Consider the following 26629-nt stretch of genomic DNA (forward strand, 5'->3'; position numbering starts at 1 on the left):
TAGGAAGTTTTAATTCAGGCTGGGGTGGAGGGCAAAATAGAAAATATGGAACATCTCATGGGAGAGGCAATGCACTGTAGTCAGCTCAGTTTTAGAAGAGGAGTAGTAGATCTGTGATCAGGTGAGTGGAGCGGATCCAAAACAATTAGAAAAGAAACAGAAACCTGAAGAGTGTTGATTTTTTTGTGTAACTATATATGGTATCACTAGAGCATACAGAGAAATCCAGGACTAGCAGGAAATGAAGATACAAATAATTGTGCATGGAATTTTAACTTATCTCATCATATCCCTGATTTCCAGTTGCTGCTCACCCCAGAAGCAAGGGAACGATTTCTCAATATCCCTTGTGAGTCTTTTTGGAGAAGACACCGTGGCTTTTTAACATGATATGTTTATTATTTTTCCAGAATGACCAGCAGAAGAAGCTTCATAATGTCCTTGTACTTCCACAATCACCTCCATTGCATCCATTCCCACACCTACTGTCATTTTCTCTACACATACATTTTGCAACTACCTGGCTTAGATCAGCTGACAGAGAAGGCAGAGACATCGCTGATGCCAGGAGAGAAAAATCTTATGTTGTATAAGGGTTTACCTCCTTTCCAGATTTGTCAGGAATGGGGAATTGGGAAATTTCCATTCAGGAGCTCTTGAAATTTTCTACTCTCTTTCTCAGACCTCACATCACTTCTGTTTACCACCAAGGTAGCCTTTCTCAGAAAGTCTTGCCTCTATGATGCCTGGATCAATAAAACCCTCTATGCAGGCCGTACTCAGTAATAATTAAATAGTTATACATAGGCTATACATGAAAATGTTTACCTTTCAATAGTGAGATTAATTAGAAACCAAAGTATTTTCACTCTCCTCCATCTCTACACTCATGCTAATACAAGTAATCAAGAAGTATGTGGTCCAAGACGGGTAAAATGACATTTGCATGTAAAATCCATAAGCAAGAAACATAAAACCTGGCTTCAAATGGAACAGTTTTTCAATCAGTAGTGGGTAAGGGAATGTGGATAAATATCACAGTCTTTTCAAGATGGAGGATGAGAAGTGTAATCCTTTCAAGGATTTTGCCTGCCAGTCCCATATTGTACACAGACTGAAATGTGTTGGGGCATTTTGTGGCAAAGTCCCTTTATTTAAATATCAGAGTATGCTCAAGCCAAAATCATTAAGTACATTGTAGATAAATAAAACTCTCTGAAAGAGGGGAGGGTGGGGTCCTTGAGGTTGGTAGCCACAAGATACAACAAGGTTACTCCTCTTCCTCAGGATCAGAAGGCACCCCCTTTATTTTTACAAGGCAGAAGAACAGCGTCTGAGAAGCCACACCTGGGATGAAAGCCTAAAAAACAAGCAGTATCTTACTAGGCAAGCTCCTTGTTTTCCCATTGTTGCAACTTCACTGTCTCTCACTGTATGCCAGGTAATAGGGCAGGAATCCAAGTCACAAAGAGGGCAAATGAGTTCCTGCCTCTAGGCCCCTGCAGCACAACCCATTCTCAACCGGGGGTCAACACTGCCCTAGAAGATGGGAAGTGCTGCTCTTTTTACTGGTGGCTTTTTCTTCCTATCATCTTAGTATTTTACTAAAAATATTGGAGCCTCAGAAAGGATCACATTTGAAGTAACCAGCTTAATCAGTTCAATGCCCCCCATTCCCACCTCCACCCAAACGCTTTGATTCAGTCAAAATATGCCACGTTTCCTGGGTTTACGAACACTGGACGGTAACAAGATGCTCATTCTGCTTTGATCCCTCTGCCTCCCCTTTTATCAAATTCCTTCTCATTCTCTCTTACTCATTTCAGGATCATTTTTTATCATAATCTTTTCCTAGCTCCTCAAGTCTCAGTTTTGTCCTCTTCCTCTTTGTCTCTTTGGTACTCCTTAATTACTTTCACCTTTCTGCCTATCATGCTATGCTGATATTATAATTTAATATCCTCTTTCGGAGTGAGCTCCTTGAAATCTGGGGAAATCTCATATTTATTTTGGTACCAACAGCACCTTGCTTTTCACAGTACCTTGCACAGGACAGACATCTAGCGCATGTTAAATTATTTACTAGCCTGAGGCATTTCACCATCAGCTCCAGAAAGATGAAGGCTCTGATAAATAAGGACATCCTGGAGTAATGACTAAAGACCTGATTTATTGGAAGATTTATTGGAAGATAAAAAAAGGTCCATAATTCCTTCTAAGGTAAGAACCAGAGGCGACAGATTCCATGTAAAGAGTCCAGGGTTTTCTGTGATGAAAAGCAAATGAAGAAGATTCTGGGAATCACATAGTAAGATATTCAAACTAACCCTTATCACTGAGGAAAGTTGAAACAATATATGAAAACATCTGCTTCGTGATACTGGAGAGAGAAAAAAGATGACAAGACTTACTCAGTCAAAATATAAGAGAGGTAAAGTCCAGAGTGATAATAACTAGAAAATCCACACATATATGAAAATGACTCATTTTATGAAAAAATCAGTATGAATTTTATAACAAAAGCAGACAAGAATATTAAGAGAAAGATTTATTACAGGTCAATCTCATTCATGAACATGGCTGTAAAAATTCTAAACAAAACATTAGCAAATCAAATAAACCATATATAAAACTTATTACATATCTGACAAAATTGGAGCTATTGCATGAAAGTAGCATTGATTTAACATTAGAAGAATCTGTATACTTCACCGTACTAACAGAACAAAGGAAAAAATAAGAAGACTATTTTAATAGATGAAGAAAATTCATTTAATAAAATTCAGTATCTCTCATGATAATGTTATTAATAAACCAGAAGGCAATTTGTTTGATAAAGTGCATTTACAAACAAAAGTCTCATTGTATGTTGCATCTAACAATGTGTTTAATGGTGAAATGGTGCTAGATTTCTGTCTGAGACTGAAACAAGACTAGAATGCCCTCGGTGAACGTGCAAGCCTCATGTTGAAGACCCTGGATCTCTAAGCCATTGCTGCAGCCCACGAGACTATAACATGAGTGAGAAATAAACATTCACTGTGTAAAGCCCCCCCACCCCCAAAAAAGAAAAAAGAAATCTACAGCTGTATTACTAGAGATAATAGGTTATTTTAATACACTTGCAGTATCAAAGGTCAATATTCAAAGATTACTTATATTTCTATATGCCATCATCAACTAGAATAGTTAGAATATTAAATTTTCAAAAGATTACCTTTATAATAGCATCAAACAATGAAATACCTAGAAACATATCTTTAAAAACATGCACAATCTCAAGGCACAAAATACAAAATATTATTGGAGAATTAAAGAAAAGTTACATAAATGGAAAGACAGTCCATTTATAGACTAAACAACTCAATATTGTAAAAATATCAAATCTCCTCAAAATAATCTATGATCTTAAAAATATAATCAAAATTCCGTAATTGGGCAGGGAAACTTGATAAGACAATTCTAAAGCATATAAGGGCATGCAAAGTGTCAAAACAGCTCATATACTCTTGGAAAGGACAAATAGAGAGGACTTAAATATACCAGGTACCAAGAAACTTTATAAAGACACAACAGTTTAGTTAGGATGGTAATGATATAGGACAGGCAAATATACCAACCGAACAGTGCAGTCTAGAAATAGACCCAAACTTGGCCACTGATTTGTGACAAAGATTACACTGCAAGGGAGATAATTGTCTTTTCAATAAATAATAATGGATCATTTAGCTACTACAATGGAGGGAAAGGAATCTTGATTCAAATCACATATCGCATACAACACTGATGAATTATAAATCTAATTGTATGTTGTAAATCTAATTGTGAAATGTAAAACAGTAAAACATCTTTAAAAAAACATAAGAGAATACCCTGATGACCTTGAGTTAGGCAAACATTTCTTAAACAAGACACAAACAAATGTAGAGGGATAAAATTGATAAATTGGGCTACATTAAAATTAAGATCTTCTCATTTAAAAAATCCCATTAAAGGAGTAAAGAGGCCTGCCACAGAGTGGGAGAATGTACTTGTATATCCAGCAAAAGATTTACATCCCAAATATATAAAGAATGCCTACAAATTAATAAGAAAATCAACTGACAACCATCTCAAATGCTTTTTCTTTCATCAGTTTTTAAAGCAATGTCATTCCTGCTACTTCAACAATTTTTTTGTTTGTTTGTTTGTTTTTTTGTTTTTGCGGTACGCGGGCCTCTCACTGTTGTGGCTTCTCCCGTTGCGGAGCACAGGCTGCGGACGCAGCATGCTCAGCGGCCACGGCTCACGGGCCCAGCCGCTCCGCGACATGTGGGATCTTCCCGGACCGGGGCACGAACCCGTGTCCCCTGCATCGGCAGGCAGACTCTCAACCACTGCACCACCAGGGAAGCCCTCAAATCTTTTTTTAATTAAAAAAATTAGTTGTTGGTTTTCTTATGAACAAGTTTTAAAAGTTCTTAATATAGTCTAAAGTCCTTTATTAAATATGTGATTTTAATATATTTTTCCCAGGTGATGACTTGTTTTTGCATTGTCTTAACAGTATTTGAGAAAGAAAACTTGTAATTTTGATAAAGTTCAATTTATCAATTTTTATTTTATGGACTGTGCTTTTGATTTAGTTTCCATGAAATCTGCCTAAATCAAAGTCACAGAGATTATACCTTATTTTGTGCTTTTAGAAGTTTAAAATTTTTAGTTTTACACTTAAGTTTATGATTCATCTTGACAATTTTTATATATGGTCTAAGGTTTAAAGTCCATTTTATCATACGAATATCCAAATGTTCTTGTAATATTTGTTGAAAAGACTATACTTTTTCCACTGAATTTTCTTTTCCCCTTATTGAAAATCAAGTTGCCATAAATATGTGGGTCACTTTCTGCACACTCTATTCTGTTTCGTAGATATTTGTCTACCTTTTCACTTAACATTTCTCTCATATATTTTATCTCTCAGTTCTACGTTCTAGAATATAAGCTTCAGCCAATCCTGAAGTGACTGTTTCCTCTAAGGTCACTTGTCCTATTTTATCCTTCTCTTTCACATTCTGGTTATACTCAAGGCCAGGTGATATATGGGTGTGAGTTAACATGTATGAATTAAGGACTATGGAATAAATATTTCCTGTTCATATTTTAGATTTGCATTGCAGTTCTCTGTTCGTTTTAATTCAATTTTATGTGCTATTTTTTTTCTCCTGGAAGTTCCTTTTATATAAAATTTGGTAATGGCACTCTGTCTTGTTTTCCTATGTTGTTAGTTAATTACCCTTTTAAAAAATGAAAAGGGAAGAAAACAAGGGACAGAAAAAGTAATCTTTATTTTAAGGAATTTTGTAATAATGAAAAAGATAGGCTTCTGTATTCAATATATTATTTTAATCCTATCTCTCCATTCTGAACTGTGATTCTGTGTGAATAGATGTGTTTCTATATTGCCTCCACTACTTTTGGATCAAAAAGCAAGTTGTTACTGAGAGGTTTGAATTCCACTTGGAGCTGAAGTTCATTATAGTTTTACATTTCCTGGCTCTGAGTAGCCCACATGGTATTTGACATTCCCCAGGGTTTGGCTGGCTAATTTTGTGGAAATGAAGTTGCCATCATTAGGGAAATATTTCTGACATTCATTAATTTCTAACTGCAGACATCTTGTATTTCTAAAAACTTTGAGTTTTTTAAAACTAGATACCTGATTGTCACTACATATTTCTGAAGCTTTTTCATTACGAAAAATTTCAAATACACTAAAAATAGAATGGTATAATGAATAATGGTGTAACCAACTCATAGTTCCATGAATTTCCAAATCATGGCCAGGCTAATTTTATCTATACATCCACTCATTTTATTTTAAAGCAAATCCCAGGTATTGTATCATTTTGCTATAAATTATTTTTACTTACAAAATGATAATTAAATTTCTCATACAATGTCTACCACAATAGGAATTTTACTGATGAGGAACACTAAAGTCAAAGTGATATCAAACAATGATTAATGTAGAAGTATAATTCAAGAATGTTGCAATCCCATAATTCAACAGAGTTATCAAGCTAACAGTCTCCTTAGTTAAAATATTTTCCTCTGTTCTCCAGGTAATGGCAGGGAAATTTTTCCAGGGTATCTTAAAAGCAAGAAATAAGGTGCAGAACAGTGTAAGAAAGTCACAGGTAAATAACTAAGCATTTTGACATTTGCTTACATACACACAAAATGACACTGGAAGGATGTGCAATAAAATAACGAAAATGGTTAATTAGGGAAGGGATGTGGGGTGGAAGAGGAGGAGGAGGACTAGGACTCTAAAAATCTATATATTGTTGTATTTTTTTGAGTCATTTTAGTATGTTTTATATTTTTAAAGTAAATTTAATGCCTTCTAAAATGAACTATTTCATGCAAAAACTAAGATATTCCTATGATCAAGTCAGTTTGAAAGTAGTATAAGCTGAATACAAAAACCATTGTCAATTGGACAGATGGCTATGCAATTTTTTAAAAAATTTAAAAATTTTTTAAAAAATACTTTATAGTTAAAGCCTTAAGCTTTATGGTTCAATTAAATTTTAAAAACGTGTATATCTTAAAGTGTGCTTTACTAGCGCTCAGACTTCATGGGTCTCTCTTCACTTAGAACTCTCCTCCCTGTAGCTCAACAAACAAGAGCCTCATTTTCTAGTTTATTTTTGTTCGGCTTAGCTCAGCCAGGTGTACCTGTCTGTGCTCCCACTCCTTCCTCAGAATCTAAAGTGATGAAACTTCTCATGCCTCATTCATTCTTCCAGTTAGGTATTTTCTTTTCTCTAAAAAGGAGTATGTCCAGAAGAATGGAATTCAGTCAAACTGAGTCTTGGGGGACCTCTGTACAATCGACCCTCCATATTCATGGGTTCTGCATCTAGGGATTCAACCAAACGTGGATTTAAAATAGTCAGGAAAAAAATTCCAGAAAGTTCCAAAAAGCAGAACTTGAATTTGCTGCATCAACAACTATTTACATAGCATTTGCATTGTATTAGTTATCATAAGTAATCTAGAAATGACTTAAAGTACAATTGACCCTTGAACAACACAGGTCTGAACTGCACGGGTCCACTTACATGTGGATTTTTTTCAATAAATATAGTACTTGTATTTTCATTTTACATATCTTTAAATTAAGAAGGTATGGGGAAAAGTTTCTTTTCTCTTAGAGATCACAATATGTGGAATCAAAAGAAATCAGAAAGATTTGAGTCCTGATTCTAAACAAACTGTTTCAGCTTTCTGCCCTTGGGTAAGTGATTTATCAATTCCTTTGTTTTTGAGGCAGAAATAGCAGTGGGTTTTCAACTGCACAGAGGTTGGCACCCCTAACTCTCCCTCTCACATTGTTCAAGAGTCAACTCTATATGGGAGATGTGTGTAGGTTATATTCAAACACTTTGCCATCCTATACAAGGGACTTCAGCCTCCATAGACTTTTTGGGGTATCCCTGAGGGGTCCTGGAACCATCTGATTCAGATACCAAGAGACAATACTACTCTTCTTCCTCTCAGCTCAAGACTTAACTGGTGTTCATCTCACAAGACCAGCTGCTCCTCAAGTCTGGGAGATCAGAGCAGTTTAGTTCACATGCCATTTATTGAGCACCTAATGTGTGCCAGGAACTGTGACTGGTGTTTGATATTATACCAAAATATAGTTCCTGCCCTAAGAGTTCCGAGTCTGGCATGAGACACACATGAGAAAGCAGAGTTCCAATTAGGTATTGAGACTGAGGTCAGCAGAACCCGCCATTGTTCAAGTTGGGAGTGGGCAGCGGGTGGGGATGAGGGGAGTGGGTAGGGGAAGCCTCTCAGAAAAGAAGTTGATATGTGTCAGAGTAAACTGAGTTTTAGAATATGAATAGGAGTTAGTCAAGTCTTTAGTCAGGGGCATAGTGTAGACACAAGTGGGAAAATGTGAACAATGGTACAGAATTCTGAACAGTGTTTTGGGTGTACCACATACACTATTACTAGAAGATAAGGTCCAAGGCTGGGAGAAGCTGTAGAAGCTAGAGCAGGGAAACTTCTCCTATCTTATCCCACCCTTGGGGCTACTATCGCTTCCCAAACCAGAAGTCAGGGGAGGGATTCCCAATATCAGTGTAAGTCTTCAGGGAGAAGAAACAATATCTATATTACTTGGGATATAAATGTTTCCCTTGAGTGACATACAGGAGGAAGATGGATCATGGCTATGGTCTTCCACAGCTGGTCTAACTCCATCCTTTCTCTCATTGCCACTGTATTGCCCAGTACTTTTGCAGCTGCTGGTCTGGGGTGGGTGACAGATGAAGGCAGAAGGATTCCCACTCATCCCTTGTTGAATAGAGGGTCAGCTTCCTTTTCCGATTTATCTGGCATGGAATCTGGGAAATTTCTGTTGAATTGCAAATCTCCCTTGGGTCTTTGAGGAATTATTTTCTCTCTTTCTTATGGTTTTATCTCCTCACCGTTTGGGTCTCTTTTCTCCAGCAGGCACTGTGGCTAGCTGGGCTCCTAATGTCTGGTTCAGTAAACCATCATTTTGGGGCATCTCCAAGCAGATCAAAAAGAAAGTTCATGAATAATAGCATTTAATGTGGCTTTCTAATCTGCACTGTATTATAAAAGTGAATTAAAGACATAACCACTCATTTTGTCATTGGATTGTGTCTCTTTCATTTGTCCATCTTTCTACATTTTTATATCTCTTGTCTTCATTCGTCTTTTTAGCAAAATTGGGATTGGAATGAGGACCTTTAATATCAAAAAATTATGAATACCAACTATTGTTGTACCTACCAAGAACTAGACTTTGTGTTATGTTTTATCTACCTCATTGTATATTTTAAAGGGAACGGGGGTTTCCATTTGTGGTGACCCTGGAATCTTGGACAAATATTTATTTATTTATTTATTCAGTCATTCAACAAAGGTCTTTTAAGCATCTTTGTTGGATACTGTGATACACTAATATATGCTAAGATGAACAAGCAATGATTCCTAACCTCAAGCAACTTTGACCTTAGAGGGGAAGATTAAGAGACAAATAATAATTCAAAAGTAGGGGATGATAAGGGGGTTTACAAAATAATGTTGGAGGTCATGTGCAAATTGATTTACCCTGTCTGGTATTTTCTTGCTAGAGAAGTTTTCGGAAGCTATCATTCACTAAACAGGAATTAATTCCATGTTAAAGTATGTTTGTATATATAGAGACACTATTAAAAAAAAAAGAAAGTATGGACAGCACCTCAAAAAAATGGTGCAAAATTGGAAAACTGAGCATTAACATGCAACGACATGGCCATAAAGCTTCAGTGATCACTGGAAATAGTAATGCTTTTATCTGGTTCCATTAGTAATACACACAAACACATAATATTTCTATCCTGAAAAATTTCTGAGTGAGAACTAAAGGAATGGAAGGATCAGTCATTTGAGAGGGAAAATGAATTCTTCTCAAGTGATCTAGAAGTGTTCCCCAGAGGGCAGATGAAGTATTGCCTTAAAAGCTACCTAATTTCATGGAGCATAAAAACCTGAAGTGAATCCCAGACACTGGCCAGAGAGAGGAATTCATATAACAGTTTATAGCGTTTCTGGAAGGAATCATCGCCAAATTTTAGTAATAAAACATGTTAAACCATCTATTTTCAAAATTATTTTATTGTGGGAAATTACTTTGGACTAAATTTAATTCAGTAAAAATTTACTGAGTACCATGTTCTGGGAACTAAGTTGGTATGCAGAGATACAAATACATGATCCCCGCCATCAAGGAACTCACAGACTCTTTTGGGCGAGACAGAGAGGGTGGGGGAGATAGGGATGTCTCTCACTCTCTCTCTCTCTCTCTCTCTCTCTCTCTGACTGTGGGTCAAAAATGTAATAAGATTATTGTAAAATTTTAAAGTGGATCTAACAAGATGGCATTTTACTAATAAAGCACAAGAGCAAATATTAGGTAAGTGAATGTGATTAGGAATAGAAATATCACAATAAAAATTGTACTAGGGAGCAATCTGTGGATGTATTTTTTTCAGTCTTATTTTATAAATTTCTGTGCCATAAATATTTTTTTTACTCTTCACTTTAATCTCAGCAGTACTTGGCACAGATAATCTTGGCTTCTTATTTAAATCAGTCTTATTCTTTGATTTTCCTGGGACCACACTTGCCTGATTTTGTCTCTACGTTTCCAATTGCTCTTTTTTTGTGTGTGTGCTTTGTTTTATTTTTGTTTTGTTTTGCAGGTGTATCCTCTTTAATAAAGCCATTAAATATTAGCTAAGCTGTCAAGGAAAAAAAGGTTATTTCCAGAGATCACAAAATAAGAGGAAACTGAAAATAAGAATGTGTTCCAAACACATAGAACAGAGCCTGGTACTTAGAAGGCGCCCAAGAAAGTTGACTTTGCACTGTGTCAGTTTATCTAAGCTAGAACTACATTATCGAGAATTTTCTTTTCTGTATGGATCTAAATTTTCTATATGGATATGGTGAAATTTGTAGTGAGATTTGGAAGGTGAAAATGTCACACATAGCAGCCGCAGTGTTCTGAAGGTTGGCATAGGATGCCAGGCTCTGTTGCACCTTGCACTTTTTGATGCTGGTCTGCTTGTTCACTTGTTGGCATGGGGCTTCAGTTGGACCCACAACCCCTCTGGCACAAATGAATCTCCTCCTTCAGCTCCTCCAACTCCTAGGCCAAGTGCATGGGTATCTCCATAATGAAGGGAGCAAGCTTCTCCTGCAGGTCTCCCACATCAACAAGGTTGGAGACAGTGAGAGACAGCTGTAGGTTCCAGTCTGCCCTTTTGATTTCAGTTTGTCTTCGTGGATTTCATGGTGTCGGTTTGCACTGATTCTCCTCACTTCATGCCCACGTGTCCTTCTCAACTGCTCATCCTGCTGAGTCACAGAGATTCAGGCCCAACTCTAGACATAGAGGCAAGGGCCTTACATAAACTTCTTCATCAATTCCCAGAATTATAATAAATCTCTTATTCTTCATCACTTAGAGTGGTTCCTCTTTGATTGAATCCTAAATGATATAATTTCTTTTGCAATACTAATAAGCTGCAGCATTTCTCCTGTTTCCCATTATTTTGCAAACCCCTTGAAGACAGAGACTGGGTCATACCTGAGTTTGTTTCCTTGCCATCTAGAAGAGTACCTGGAAATCTAGAACATAGCAAAGACTCATTACGTTTTTGTTTCTTGAAGGGACAAACGACATAAGGGATGAAAAAGTGTCAAACAGTCATGCTCTGTAGTGATTTCCTGGGGACACTTTTGTGTAATTCAAAGGGGGTCACGTTGACAATAGCATACTAAAGGCCCACATTGGCTGAGAAGTACCATAGTTATGCTCAGGAGGTGAGGAAGACAGTTTAGCAGCTCAGCTAAGATTGTACAGGCCCTGACTCTACTGGCTGAGCTGCTGAGTGGGCCTTGGAGCAGATAAGTTCAGTGGCTATACACAGTCAAGTCCCTCCTTAAAGATCCTTGTTCCAGGAAAACCATGATTATGCAAAACTTTGCATATGGATATCTCCCTTTTTTTTTTTTTAAATGCATTGCCGATATAGAAAACATTTCAAGATCTGACAATACAGAAAGGATTTTGGCAGTAAGGACTTTGGCAGGTTTTCCCAGATCCAGACCTTCTCTGTGACCCCTGACATTCCCCAGTCAATGAGGATGAACTGGTAGTTCTCAGCCCCAACAAGCAAGTTCTCAGCTTCCAACAAGTTGCCCATGAGCTATTCTTTAATTTGTTTTTTTTTTTTTTAATTTGTTTTTTTTTCAAGTGCTGCAGAATTCCCTCTGTCCTGATTGTAGCCAGTATTTCTGCCTCTTACCATGGTGATGGGAGGAGTAATGCTGCCATTTTCATCTGTGCTGGTGATAAAATCCCTTAAGAGTCAGAACATACCAAAGCCAAGGAGTGCACTCTTGGCAACCCAACACACTTTTGCTCAGGTTTCAGGGCAGGGAAAGAAAGGCCCCACAAAATAATTGTGGGGCTACCCTAAGACCTCCGAGCCAGACGTGTGAACTGGCTAGGTCCTCCCCTTCACAGTCAAGATCCTAAAAAGAATGATTTACTTAGTTTCCACACCTTCCCCTCATTCTTCAACCCATCCAGTGCTATCATCTTCCCTAAACTTTCTGCTTTAAATGCTGGTAAAGATTGTCAACAGCCCCTGAGTTAGCAAATCAGCCATCAGATTTTTAAACACTAGTGATCACCAGGGCCTGTCTTTAAATCCTTCCTCTCTCTATTAATGCTCTTCCCTGTGGGTTCTTTCCAAAACCAGTGTTAACCACTGGTTAACCACTGCCCTGTGTTTTTTATTCCTAAAATTCCTTTCTCTGGTTTGGATCTTTCTCTTGAATCTCAGGACTTTATATCCAACTTCCTTCTGTTCATCTCCACCAGTAATCATTCAGCAAATACATCAAAGCCCAGGCTAGATATAACACCTTTCTCAGGAGACAACCAACCTAGAAGTCAGGATGTCCTGGCAGATTCTACTCTCTCCCCTCCCTCCAATTACCGATCACAAACCCCTTTATTCTTGCCTGAGTACATACCTTTTCCAAGAGACGAACCTTGCAAAGGGCAAATATGATCAGGTCAGACAGAAATCCTGTCAAAGATTCCCTTGTACAAGCAGTTTAGGAAGACTAGCAAGTTTGAAGGCCTATCGTACCAGTCGTTTCTATGTTTGGGCAACTTCGACAAACCAGGATCAACCACACTCTGAGGTTACAGGTAGACACCTCACACCATAGCCTGCTGGTTTTCCAAGTGAGCTATCAAAGGGCACTAAGGAGCCGGGTGATTCTTGCCAGAAATGGCAAGACGACTGTCACTATGTTATATTGCGTTTTGGAAAGTAACGTCTGAAAATAATTCAACCGTACTCCTTTTGGACGGAATGAATATCTGCACCCTTTGAGCCCGAGGGTTCCCGGGGCCCCTATTTAGCATTAGGAAGACTAACACAGCACTTGCGACTCTGGGGTAGACGGACTAGGGCCTCAGGAAGAGGGTTCTGTATGGCGCTGCGACCCCAACACACCTCCAGGTACCACTCTTTTCCATGTGAAATGCCCTAGTGAGAAGTGCACTAGTTTTTTTCCGCTCGAAGTGCCGGCGTGAGACCTGCCTGAGCAAGATATTCCTGACAAAAAAGCCTGTCATAGCGGGACGAGGGGCCCCTATCTATACAACGAAGCCCTTGGCCCACGGTAGCATCTTCGTTGTCCCTGAATTGGTCGACAGAAGTGGCCAACTTGCTCACAAGCTAATCTCGAATCAGGTCGAGGTTGAAAGGGACTTCACCTAGGTGGATCTAGACTGGGCGGTGTTGGCTTCATTTAGCTCTAAAGAGGGAGGGGGAAAAAGAGAGAAGAAAGAAGGGGAAAGGTAGGGCTCGTCCGGGATTTGAACCCGGGACCTCTCGCACCCAAAGCGAGAATCATACCACTAGACCAACGAGCCACCCGCGAAACCACTGCTTTCTCTTTAGGAATATTCATACATTCTGTTAGTTGCATCACAATATTTGAGGACCGTTTTTGATTCCTCTCCTAAGTCCAGCGATTTTCTCCAGACCCCAAGAGCGTCACCGTGCAGATTCGGAGGAACCTGAGCCACAGCGTTCCAGAGGTAGGAACGTTCAGTATGGGACTCAGGCTGAGCTGCTAGTCCACCTGTGGACCCTCTGACGAGGGCCCGAGTACTTACAGGGTTAGGACCAACACCATTGCAGGTGGTCTGGGGATGGAGGACAAGTAAGGACAAAAAAAAAAAAAAAGAAACAAACCAAAACAACAAGAAAAACCCAAAACGTTGATTTCGTCAAAAGACCCTCCTCCCCAGGGTGCGGCAGCGGAGGAACTCGATACCACGCCCCTGCGGAGGTCAAATCCTAGAACCATTGTCTTAGCCTGCCCTGCTATCTCACACCCTGTAACATGCTCTTGCTGTTTCCTTTCGGCTTTACTTAATGAACTTTGTACTATAGGTCTAGATTTAAGGCACCCTTCAAGGGCGCACAGAACATGGCAACCGTCCGGGAGAGTTGCCCACTTCCAATATCCTCTTCTAGAGAAGCTTGCCCTCGCCCGCTTCTCTATCACCTAGAAGGTGGTGGTTGGAATGGGAAGGGAGAGCGTTGTCCTTACGCCGCAGTCCCTTCTGCTCGGGGAACGACGCTCTTGGGTTCTAGCCTGTTTCGCTTGGTCACACCTGTTCACCGTGCACCGAGCACATTCTTGGCGTAGGGGGAAAACTCGATAAATAACAGTTGAATGAATGGCTAAACATCGGCACCAGACTGCTGCGCGGGCTAAGACGGGAGAGAAAAGAAGGGGAGCGCTCCCTTCCCAGCCCTCTAATGTATCGCCACTTTCTGCTGATTCTGGACTTCAGGTTGGGCATTTAGAAGAGCCCGGAGGCCGAGAGAGAAGCAGCTACCGTTCAGACTCCGAGCTGTTAGCAAAGAGTGTTAAAGGACCGAGGGAAAGGTTACTCCTTTTCTAAAGCCAGTTTCTGCTTCAGGAAACCTGGAGGAATCTCAGGCCCAGACTGACTATGACCGAACCTGACTCCGCTGAAAGGTCGTGGGAGGGGGCGGCCTGGACGCCTGGATGCCTTCACATCCTCACTGCCTCGCCCCCGGCCCCCTCCATTCTGAGGGCCCAAGGGGTAAGTTCTGGGCTTCGACAAGGCCGCCTCCTTTTAAAAGCAAACAAACAAACCCTAATCTCAGTCTACGAGAGCTGGAGCAGTTACTTTAAGAATCCAAGCAGATGGGAGACAGTGACGTGATGCCATGTCTCGCATCCTTTTCTTTGGTAAGGCACCCTCACCTACCCCACTTTATCCCACGGCTCCGCTCGTGGCCCTGGTGTTGCCCAAGTTCAGTGACTTGTCAGGCCTGAGACTGAGGAGCATGCACTGTAGGTGCTACCAGGGATCTTCCAGTGAATTACATTCCCGTTTGGGCCTAGTCAAGAACATGTTTCTTCCTCGTATATAAGGAAGCGCTTCCTTCAAAAGAAATTCCTTTTAATTTTTAAGTAGTTATTAAGTTTTGTTTAGATATGCCATTTGGCTGCAGCTTTTAAAACTTAGGGAATTCAATACAAGCCGTAGGATTATGGCTAGGCTCCATAGCTTACGGGTTAGTGTACTGATCCTGTAAACCAATGACCGTGAGTTCGATTCTCGCTGGGGCCTCTGCGTGCTTTCGTTGCAAAGAGGGTGGCTCTCTCCTTTTCTTGCGTCCACTGACTGTTGAAAGCAAGCTAGCACTGTGTGATGTTTCAGGGAAAATCAGATCCTGAGTATTTGGGACGAAAGATTATAGGATTGGGGGCACTATGATTCTGGGGAAAAGCCAGGTGTTTATACCATTCAGTAAGTAGTGGAGAAACTAGATTACTCAGGTCTCTGCGAGAACACTCCAGGGCTTGGCGGAGTCCACACACACCTGTGTTTATGGAAAAGAGCTAATTAGCCTCGGCCTATTGATGGCCATGATCCCCCGGCTGCTGCCACTGGAGCGTGGCGTCCTGCACATTTCGCCACTTGCAATATGCCTGGCGCCCCAGTTTTTCCTGTGCTCTTGGAGGGAGAACTGGTTTGCAGATTACTCTGGGACAGCCTAGTCCAGAAGCTACGCAGATACACCCAATCCGGATGGCTCCTGTTCTGTTCCTATTGCTTACTTCCTCGGATTCAGACTCCTCGTCCTTCGGCCCCCGGCTGCTCCCTGGATTTGGTTCACCAGAGATTCAACTCTCTGGAGACTTCCTGACCTCCAACTTGAGCCCGAACTTTAAATACAAAGAAGCTAGACCTCTCACTGGCTGTTACTATATGCTCAATGATTGACACTAACTTTCAACAATTGTGTCCTTCGATAGCTCAGTTGGTAGAGCGGAGGACTGTAGAGGTAATTCACCTTCTGTCATCCTTAGGTCGCTGGTTCGATTCCGGCTCGAAGGAAGGATGTGAGATTTTGCTGCATGCCAGGTTTTATCCTCCTATACCGACGACTGTAAAACATTTACTTTAGCTCTGTTTTCAGGCAACAAAAGAACAGCTTTTTGCCGACTATGAAACAATTTTGTGTGTCCTCTTTGTGATCATGCAGTATACGTGATTCGATTTACAGAGGAGATATGAATTAATAGTTCCCCTTTTAGATTTGAATGTTATCTCCTAATCTTGAAGACCAACTAGCCTTGACTGAATATTGGGTAACATCCCTCAACCCCACCCCAGCCCTACACGTTTCCCTTACTGTGAATATTTTATACTGGGCAATTCAGGGTTTAAAGAGAAATACTGTAGAAATATCTGTTCTTCAAAGCAATGTAAACAAACAGTGTAGAGAATAAGCAACGCAAAAGACAAAATATGCATGTGGAAATGTTCCTTCAATAATAAGAAGAAATACTAATTAAAACTAGGGGATATTGCTGCACCACCAAATTAGAGAGTGTTTATTATTTAGTACTGGGCAGGATACAGTGACGAGGACTTTCTTGTAGAATGTCACTACTTTCTGGAGGATAGTTGGGCATTATAAATCAGGAACCTTAAAAAGAGGCTGTGTGCTGGGGCTTCCCTGGTGGCGCAGCGGTTGCGAGCCCGCCTGCTGATATAGGAGACATGGGTTCGTTCCCCGGTCCGCGAAGATCCCACGTGCCGCGGAGCAGCTGGGCCCATGAGCTCATAGCTGCTGAGCCTGCGCGTCCCGAGCGCAGCGGGAGAGGCCACAACAATGAGAGGCCCGCATACCGGAAAAAAAAAAGCCCTTGTGTTTGATCAGATATTCTCTTCCTGCTTCTAGAAATTTATCATTCATTTTTGGAGAAGAGGAAATATGGCAAAAGATGTTTATCTGTGGGTAAATTGTGTTCTTTTTACTTTAAGGTATTTTTTTCAAAATATGTCACATATATAAATTAAATTTTTGAAAAAACAGTGTTTTAACCTTACAAAATGAAGTTTAAAAATACACTGTGCCACTATGGAAGACATTCTGGCAGTTTTTTACAAAACTAAATATATTCTCACCATAAAATCCAGGAATCACATTCCTAGGTACTTACTCAAATGAGGTGAAAACTTATGTCCACACAGAAACCTGCCCATGAATGTTTATAGCAGCTTTATGTATGTATAACTTCCCAAACTGGGAAACAGTAAAGATATCCTTCAATAGGCAAATAGATAAATAAACTGTGGTACATCCATACAATGGAATATTATTCAGCACCAGGAAGAAATGAGATATCAAGCCATGAAATGATATGGAGGAACTTTAAATGTGTATTACTAAGTGAAAGATGCCAGTCTGAAAAGGCTACATATTGTATGATTCCAAATATATGACATTCTGGAAAAGGCAACATGGAGATGATAAAAGATCAGTGTTTGCCAGAGGTTAAAGGGGACGGAGGGATGCACTGGTGAGGCACTGAGGATTTTTAGAGCAGTGAAACTATTCTGTATGATACTTTAATGGTGGATATATATATAATTATACATTTGTCAAAACCCATAGAATGTGCAACACCAAGAATAAACCCTAATGTAAACTATGGACTTTAGAGGTTTGTTTTGTTTATTGTTTTTGTAAAGACCTCAGGGGCCTAAGGTGGGTAAAAAATGAAAGGAACTGGTCTGGAGGAGTCATCAAAGTGAAATGGGAGTGGGTCTGGGAGGACACAGGAGAAGCTTTTGATTGAGGAGGGGGAAAGACATAAAAAGGAAGGCAGAATTAAAAAGTGTCATTAAAAAATCCCTAGACCTTGGTTCCTGCACAGAGTCCTAGTCTACTGCTCTGTTCCTTTCATTCATTCCTCAAGGCACTGCAGGGAAATTCGTACCTCCTTGAGAGAGCTGTACAGCCAAATCTGTGAGCACTGCCGTGGGGTAACGGGCTGACTCGGCTGAGAAGTGCGGTGGGACAACCATTCTAATAGGGCACCACTAAATAGACCCTGAGTTTACCCGCTCCTCTTTCCCACACTGAGTTAGTTTCTGCACAGGTATTGCAGTTGGGTTGCTCAGAGACCTGGACAGTCTCCAAGATAAGTGAATTCACTTGTGGAAGGGGCAGAGCAGTGGCTAAGCCAACATTCACAGCACACCCCACTGGGCCAGACGCACGGAGTTAGCCAAGAATCCGCTTTGAAATGTTTTGGAATCACAAACCCACCTGCGAAGTCAAATTCAAAAGAACCGTTTACCTGCCCTACTCCACCGCCATGCCTGAGTGACATCTGGAAGCCTGGTAGGAAGTGGCTTTCTGCCTTCATTCATTCATCATATTCAATTACAAAAGTAGTGTGATTAAACGCAAAATCGGGTCTGTGCAGGTTACTTCGCGATCACAGATCTGCAGCTCCTAAACCAGTGTGGGCGTCGGGCTGATGGAGGCTGCGGGGCACTTTCTAGGAAGCCTTCCCTACTGGATGGTGCCTACGCCAGGTCATGAGAATGATTCAATGTGAGCATGGGTTTTAGAAGAGGAGGACCGAAAGAATTCCCCATTGCGGGAACACAAAAACTCGGACACAATGAAAAGTCTAGTCGGGTGCATACCGCTAGTTTCGGCACGGGATGTCGGGAGGAATCCGAGGTAACCCGACTTGATATTTGGTAATAGGTATTTCTCGGGCAGCGGGGGGGCGGGGAGGGGGTACTGATCGAAGTTCCGGGGTAATTCTTGCTGGAAGAAAGAGGATCGCTTGGGATTTAATCGGAATTTCTGTATTACTTTGGATTTACAGCTAGACTAAAACACGGTTGGCAGTGATGGGATTCGAACCCACGCCCCCGAAGAGACTGGAGCCTAAATCCAGCGCCTTAGACCGCTCGGCCACACTACCACATGCAGTTACAAGTTTTCATCCTTGAGCTGTTTACTACCGACCCCAGGCTCAACATTCTGAATTTTCTTCATGGTTAGTTGGGTCTCCTTCACTGTTTTCATTTACCCCTAGGGTTCTGAGCAAACTTGGAGAGAGTAGAAACCATCGCATTCTCACAGGCCTGGGAAGTGAGCTAGAAAGTGGTCAATGATATTAGCGTGAATATCCTTTGAAGACTTCCGCCTTTTCTTTAACCTAGGCAATTCCACGCCGAAAGGGAAAAGCAAAAAACAAAAACCCATCTCACTGGCGACTTATTGCAAGTGATTACAGAAGACTGAATAAGGAACTCCTCGCTGTTGGGTCGTTGGTCTGTGGCTGTGAAACTCACAGTGCGAATGGAGCCGGAGATCCAGTAAGAGGCCCCCTTCCGTTGACAGATCTGGTAAGCCTGTCACCGATAAAAAAGAAAATCCTTGATCGCATCCCCTGCAGGTTCAGTCAGAATGGAGAGATTGGGTCTAATTTTTTGGAAAGTAGCACTCTGGGGTAGACCCATGCGCATGTAGCCTCTGAACCATTTCCCTTATGTAGGGACCAGGGTGACTGCCAGAGGGAGGTTACATCCAAGAAACTTCCCACACCGGAAAGGAGTGGGTCCCGGGCTTCCCTGGGGTCCTGGATCCACTAGGCTCCATATCGTTTCTTTCGAATGGAGTAGAGGGAAGGCTAAGTAAAGTTGCAGAAGTGATCCCGGGAATCTCCAGCACCCAAGTGGGATCTCGTACCTGTCAATGACCTCTAGTAGGCGCTAAAAGCCCTGGGTTACACGTTACATATATTCTTCTTTGCTGTTTCTGATTGGCCATGTCTGGGTCTCCGGATGCAGAAATTCTCCTAGGAGTCTAATTAAAGTTTCCTAACTTCCTAACTCTTACTCTCCTCCTCGATCACTCATAAAAAACACCCTGCTCTTGCCTCCCCTTGCCCAAGGGCTCTCCGAAGTCCTTCCGTGGTGGCTTGAGGGGTCGGGGTCAGGGGTGCTTAGAGAGAGGCAACATTGTTCTTCACTGGATCTTCACGGGGCGAAGGTCCTGCTAGTTCCCGTCTTTGCTTCCAGGAAGGGAGTGGGGGCCGATGAACAGAAAAGAAGTACTAGAAAAGCTGCTTGGAAATAGGGCTCAGGGAGCACCGGATGAATTTAGGACCGAGGCCGGGAAGTGGGAGTGGCGAGTGGGAGAAGGCTGGGGCCGGTTTAGGAAGGGGCTCCCAGGGTCCGAGGCCGGAGGCGGGCTCTCCTCGGGCTCCCCATCAACCCTCCACCCCCTCCAGTCCCGGCTGCCCTCTGAACCAAGTCCCCTCCACCCCGCCCCCGTCTCACCCCCGCCCACACCGGGTTATGCCCACCCTGGTCGCTCCGCTTCGTCCTCTCGTTCCCTCCCTCTGGTCCCAGTTGATAGGCAATCTGAGCTCCCGGGGCAGAGCTGGATGTCTACCCTTGGGCTCCAACTAAGTTCTCTTTCTCTCCAGAAGCTACCGGAGTCAGGAGCGAGGCGCACGCTCGGAGATGGTTAGCGGCGAAGGCCAGCTAGTCTAGCGGAATGGGCAAAGGTGTGGTTTCTATGTTCCACATCACTGGAGATGGAGGGGTTCAAGTAGCCATCGCCAGCCCCTTTGGCTGAAGGGTACGACTTCTGAGAAACTTCACTTTGTGTTTTCACACTTTTTGAGAATCCTCAGATAAAAGCGAATGTGAGCTTATTGCCTCCAGCAGTACACGCAAGTCTTTGCAACACGCCACAGCAATGGAAAGACTGATGCTAATCTCAAATTGGAGAGAACCCAGAAATCCTGTGCAACCACGCACGTTTTGTGCATAACATGAGGAAGCATCAGTTTGAAAGACAGAAAAGGCCTGGGGCTCTTTATTCCTTGAAATGAGGTAGGGAGTGGATGGGAGGAGAGAGAATAAGTATTAATATTTTAAACATCAATATTTATTGAACTATTTGTCTAGTACTGAACCAGGCAAGAGACTCAGGGTCTACGGGTGGGTCTTGGGAAGCCTCATACTGATGAGATGATGAAATGAGATTATATAGTCATATTTAAGTCTCTGTTAGTGCTAATTTGATAAACATGCACATTTAAGTAAACCACAGTTTCTGTAAATGTTTTGACTTTTTAAAAATACGGATTCAAAAAACTACGAGATTCTCATAAGGTGGAAGTGACCTGAGCCCTTGATTTTTTTTTTTTTTTTTTTTTTTTTTTTTAGTGCTAAGTCAGGCAGTAAAAGGAACCAGCTAACAAGAAAGAACCTGGTCATTATAGCAGAGCTCCTTTTGATCCCAGGGGGCTGCATGTTCAGGCTCCACAAACTGACAGACTTCAAAGCACTTTCTTATCAGGACAAAGTACCACACTCTCATATCCCAGGCTGAGTTTCCTTTACTAACCCGTGTGCCTGGCTTCCCCTATTCAATCACCTGATGTTGCTTGAGCACTCACTGCCTGTCTTGAACTTACTGGATCCTTCATTGGGGGAGGATCCTTGCTCCATTCCCCACAGAAGTGGACCACCCATCGGGTTACACAGAGACCTGAAAGCCAGAAGTCTCAGCTTTCCTAGAGGAGTGCCAACCTTGCCCAATACTGAATTGTCCATTATCTGAAGACATTTGGAATGATGCCTGATAAAGATAAAATGTGCTGTGTTTGTCTGGCACATGCCTATTCCTTCAGTTTTCAGTGGGGGATACTAGTATTTTAGGCTCTAGCATTCTGCAATATTACTGGAGAATTTAACCTTAGATTTCCTGCTATCTATACCTTGGCAATAGTCCAGGTGATGAAAATGTATATAAAAGCAGGAAATTTACCTCAAAGTCTTGATGCTCAAAGTGTAGTCTAAGGACCAGCAGCACCAGCATCTCCTGGTAATTGATTAGAAATGCATATTCTCAGGCCTATGAATTGGCATCTTAACAAATTCCTCAAAGGTTAGAGAATTTTTACAAGTACTCTATGTTTCCATCTATGTTTCAACTGTTCTATGCTCAAATAGGGCATTTGAAAGTTTCCACCAGACTTGCACTACGTTGCAATACCTCAACAGGCATCTCCTAAAAATAAGAATTAAGAATAGAAGCACAGGGTTTCCCTGGTGGCGCAGTGGTTGAGAGTCTGCCTGCTGATATAGAAGACACGGGTTCATGCCCCGGTCCGGGAAAATCCCACATGCCGTGGAGCGGCTGGGCCCGTGAGCCAAGGCCGCTGGGCTTGCGCGTCCGGAGCCTGTGCTCTGCAACGGGACAGGCTGCAACAGTGAGAGGCCCACGTACCGCAAAAAAAAAAAAAAAAAAAAAGAATAGAAACATAACTTCAGTATCATATTACACCTAACAACATTTATAATAACTCTATGTAATCAAATTTCCCCAATTGGCTCCCTCCAATTTTTTTTAATCTAGATTCAATGTTTCTCATTGCATTTAGTTTTAATGTTTCTTTAGTCTCTTTTAATCTAGAAAATTCCCCTCCTCTCAGCCTCTCTTTTTTCATGGCAGTTGTCTTATAGGAGGTCTCTCTGTAAATCTCTCTCACTAGCTCCAGTAGAGAGCCGCCCAGGTATTGGTCTGGCTCCTTTCTGCATGTACTATAAAAATCTTACTAAAAATTAAATACTGGTAAATAATATGTTCCTTTTGATGGATGTATCAGATAGTCTTTTCAGCATTTATTGAGCCCCTACTTAAATATTTAGCTTTTTTGTGGTCTCATACGTTTATCACATTGACCATTACACTAATGCAAAGTACTGAGATGTATTTATACTTATGAATTTTCTAAAATAACTGTTCAAAGAAAAAGGAGAAAAGGGGAAGGAAGTCCCTTCCCTTATTTTCAACAGGGAAAATTAAGCCTCTTACTTTAAATTTTTAGTTGTCCTTACAGTGTTTACTGGAGTTTATGGAAGAGGTGGGACAAAAGGGAGCAATCTCACCAGATTGATTGCCTCTGCAACTTCAGGTGAAAAGAAATGCAACCCTGAACTAGGGCATGGTCAGCAGAATGGAAAGATGACGTTTATGAGACATTCTTTATTCTTTGTTTCTGTTCATCCTGCTGGTAGCAATAACCTCCTTCCCCTGCCCTGACTCTGTCCCTGCAAAATATTATAATAGTCCGGCTGCTTTGGGTTTAAGATCAAGTCTGATGTACACTTGATTTTCTTCTTGGATGTCTCTACTACCTTTCCTAGCTTCTGATTCCAATACAGCAGAGTACCAAGTGCTCAAATCTTGGTCAGCTTGGGCACACAAGAGTGATTATAATGGATTTAGGCACTTAGGATTAGGCTAGTGGGGAACATCTACCAAGAGGCATTTTGAAACTGAGAAATAGGATCTTCCTTTGGCCCTTCAAGGTAGCACACACCCACAGATAAATCTGCACTCACCATTTCGTCAGGTTTGGAGAGGTGCAGAAAATAAACACGTTTACATCCCTGCTTGTAGGGAGCTTGCCATTGAATAAAAGAAGATATCTCCTTCTCCTTCTGTAATACATACAATATAAATCTAGAAGAATGAATATGCATGCACACACACACACACACACACACACACACACACACCACACACACAGTGGTTAGGTGGCAACACAAGTAGTGACCGAGGATTGCCAGAGTGAGCGCAGCCTCAGTTTCCCAAGGGTGAGAGGTCTGCGGAAACTGAAGAAAATAAATTTAAGAAAGCACAAATTGAGGCAAGTACAACTTTTTTTTTTTTGGCTAAAGTTTTACGAAGCCATGTTCCTTGATATTTTAGATAAATAATCTATGTACCTTAGAAATCAGTCTGCCTATCCACAGATGTACTTGGATGTTGCTAAGGTGAATAATTGACTGGGCTCTGGTAATTGTGCCTACTTTTCTATATTAATCCTTGACTTTTTAAGATACTTTATGGTCAATGAAGCTGAAAATTACAGGGTCGTCACCCAACGAGATCAAGGAGGTCTCTTCACAGATGTAGAGAACAACTGTATGGACATCAAGGGGGGAAAGTGGCAGGGAGGGGGTGGTGGTGGGATGAATTGGGAGATTGGGATTGACATATATATACTAGTATGTATAAAATGGATAACTAATAAGAACCTGCTGTATAAAAAAATAAATAAAATAAAATTCCCCCCCACCAAAAAAGAGGAGGTCTCTTTCATGAACAAAAGCTCCTTGAGTGCATTTTCATGCAAATAGATAAAATAATCTTATTAGACTTCATTCTTTCTGCTTGGGTAATTAAAATTTTAATTTTTCCTACAGCCTAGACATCTGTCCTGGAAAATTATTGGATTCCTCAGAGTATTAAAAATCTGTGAGGTAGTGTTTCTGACAAAAATATGTAAACTGAATCCAGTCATGAAGAAATCATCAAAGTCAAATGTTAAATTGAATCTAATATAAGGAAATAATCAGACAAATCTAGAATGTGAGACCTCCTGTAAGACAACTGCCATGAAAAAAGAAAGGCTGAGAGAAGGGGAATTTTCTAGACTTAAAGAGACTTTAAAACTAAACACAATGAGAAATATGGTTTGAATATAGATTTTTTTAAAAAAAAATTAGAGGGAACCAATTGGGGAAATTTGAAAATAGGGACTATTAGATTACATAGAGTTATTATAAATGTTGTTAGGTGTGATATGGTACTGAAGTTATGCTTCTATTCTTAATTCTTATTTTGGGAGATGCCTGTTGAGGTATTTAGGTATGAAGGATCACAGATATTAGGTACAAAACAAACAAGGTTATTATCCCTGTTTCTTGGGAGCTTGCACTTGAATAAAAGAAAATATCTTCTCCTTTTGTAATAATACAATATAAACTTAAAAGAATGAATATGCATACACACACACACTATGGCAACACAAGTAGTAAATGTGGCAAATGTTAATAATTAGTGATTCTAAATTAGGGGTATACAGGTATTACTGTACTGTTTTTTTCAACTTTCCTCTAGTGGCAGATTGAATATACAAATGGACAAAGTTCAGACCATATATAACAATGGAACTCTGGCCCACAGCCTGCAGAAATCAGCTCAGGAAACCAATCCATTATCTACCAGCTCAGGAAGCCAGCCTACCATCTTTAAGTCAGACTTGTAGGAACTCTGACCACTATGTCTAGTAAGAGTCCGGGAAGCCAAACAATAACCCCTGTAACAGCTCCAAATGGCCAGGAATTGATTAGTAACAGCCTTCCTGATACTAGTCCCTGCTTCCAACTTAGGATCAACCAGACAAAGTCAAATATGCATCCCGAACCAATCACATAGGATACCTGGCTTCTAGTTAACCCACCTGCAGCTTCCCTAGGCCAGCAGCCTCCAATCAGGGCACCTGAGTGTGGGAAGCAGTCAGCCTTGAGAGCAGGCTGCGGACACGCCAGGCATGCCGCCGCTGCTCGAAGGGACTGTCCCTACTTGTTCCCCTCCTTGTTCCATTCCATGGGAGATAAATCACCAGGGCCCAGAGATCAGAGAGAATGTAAAATGAAACAAGCAAAGCTGTCTGCTCCCTGCACGTGCAGGTTATTTTTGATGATTCTGGGTTTATGGGTTTTCTCCCAGGGAAGTTAACCTTGAGCCAAGACAGTCTTCAGATAATGTAAACCACCGTCCAGCAACCTTCCCTTTTCTAGCCTATATAATCTGCAACTGTAGCGCAATAAAATTTGCCTTGCAACCATCAGTTGTCTTGGTCCTTCTGACCCCATTCGTTGGTGCTGTTTCAGTTCCTCACCCCTTCCCTTCTGGCTCTGGTCGGTTTGGTCTTCTTCGTCCGGCTGGTCCGCGGCACCTGAGCCTTCCCTTTTTCCTCTATAACGCTTTTCCACTCCTGAGTCTACCTTTGAGTGTCTGCCAAAACGCAAGTGATGGTGGCTGACTCCCTCGCAACAGCAAACTCTGAATAAGTAGCCTTTGCTTGTTCTCATTTAGTTGGTCTTCATTTATTTCCACTCTAGGGTTAAAATTTTGCAAAAAAAAAAAAAAAAAAATTGAGGGGAAATGGAAGAAATACAAACAAAAAAGTAATGAAAAATATTCCTGAGATCTCTACTAGAGTCAAGTTGTTTCAGAGACGAGCTTCTGATGTCCAGAGCACACTGGGACATGCCCATATTTGATATTGCTCTCTGGGTCTAATAAACTAGTGGGAAGGACTCTTGGAACCTTCTAGAATCAGACAGGCCAACCAAAGTGAGCGGTGGGCAGTGGCTGGGAGAATGAGGGAGATTGACCTAAGGTCGTGGACAACCTTCAGGGATAGGAGACAGGTGGAATAGAAGTGAGCTTGCTGAATTGTGACAGGTGAGGATGAGGAAACAGATTCTAGGAAAAGGTCCAAGGAGCCAAGACTACAACCAGAGAATAACAAGTAAAGAGAGGAGGAGAAACAGCATGGGGGAGGGGATGAGAGAGCTGCGGTGGACAGAGTTTTGACTCTAGCCATTTTGCAGAAGGCCTGTCTCTTCAAAAATAGTAACGATAATAAAGATGATTGATAATAATGAACCCTTGTTTACAAAACTAGGTCACTGTGACTCTGCAAGGCTGAAAAACTGCCCCAGGTGTTCTCTGACCACTACACTACATACTCAGTGTAACACTCACCAACATAACACATCGCCCAT

The 26629-nt window shown here is 41.4% G+C and overlaps 3 non-coding genes across 3 annotated transcripts; 1 reads left to right on the forward strand and 2 right to left on the reverse strand.

Moving 5' to 3' along the window:
• Window positions 1-13462: 13462 nt before the first annotated feature.
• On the reverse strand, window positions 13463-13534 carry TRNAP-UGG (transfer RNA proline (anticodon UGG)). Its single transcript has one exon. It is a non-coding gene; the product is annotated as a tRNA-Pro (tRNA).
• A 2422-nt stretch (window positions 13535-15956) lies between these two features.
• TRNAY-GUA (transfer RNA tyrosine (anticodon GUA)) lies at window positions 15957-16048 on the forward strand. Its single transcript is given in 2 exon segments — window positions 15957-15993; window positions 16013-16048. It is a non-coding gene; the product is annotated as a tRNA-Tyr (tRNA).
• A 2815-nt stretch (window positions 16049-18863) lies between these two features.
• TRNAL-UAG (transfer RNA leucine (anticodon UAG)) lies at window positions 18864-18945 on the reverse strand. The gene has a single exon. It is a non-coding gene; the product is annotated as a tRNA-Leu (tRNA).
• Window positions 18946-26629: the final 7684 nt, after the last annotated feature.

Source organism: Lagenorhynchus albirostris, chromosome 1 (genome assembly GCF_949774975.1).
Source record: "Lagenorhynchus albirostris chromosome 1, mLagAlb1.1, whole genome shotgun sequence".
Lineage (NCBI taxonomy): Eukaryota > Metazoa > Chordata > Mammalia > Artiodactyla > Delphinidae > Lagenorhynchus > Lagenorhynchus albirostris.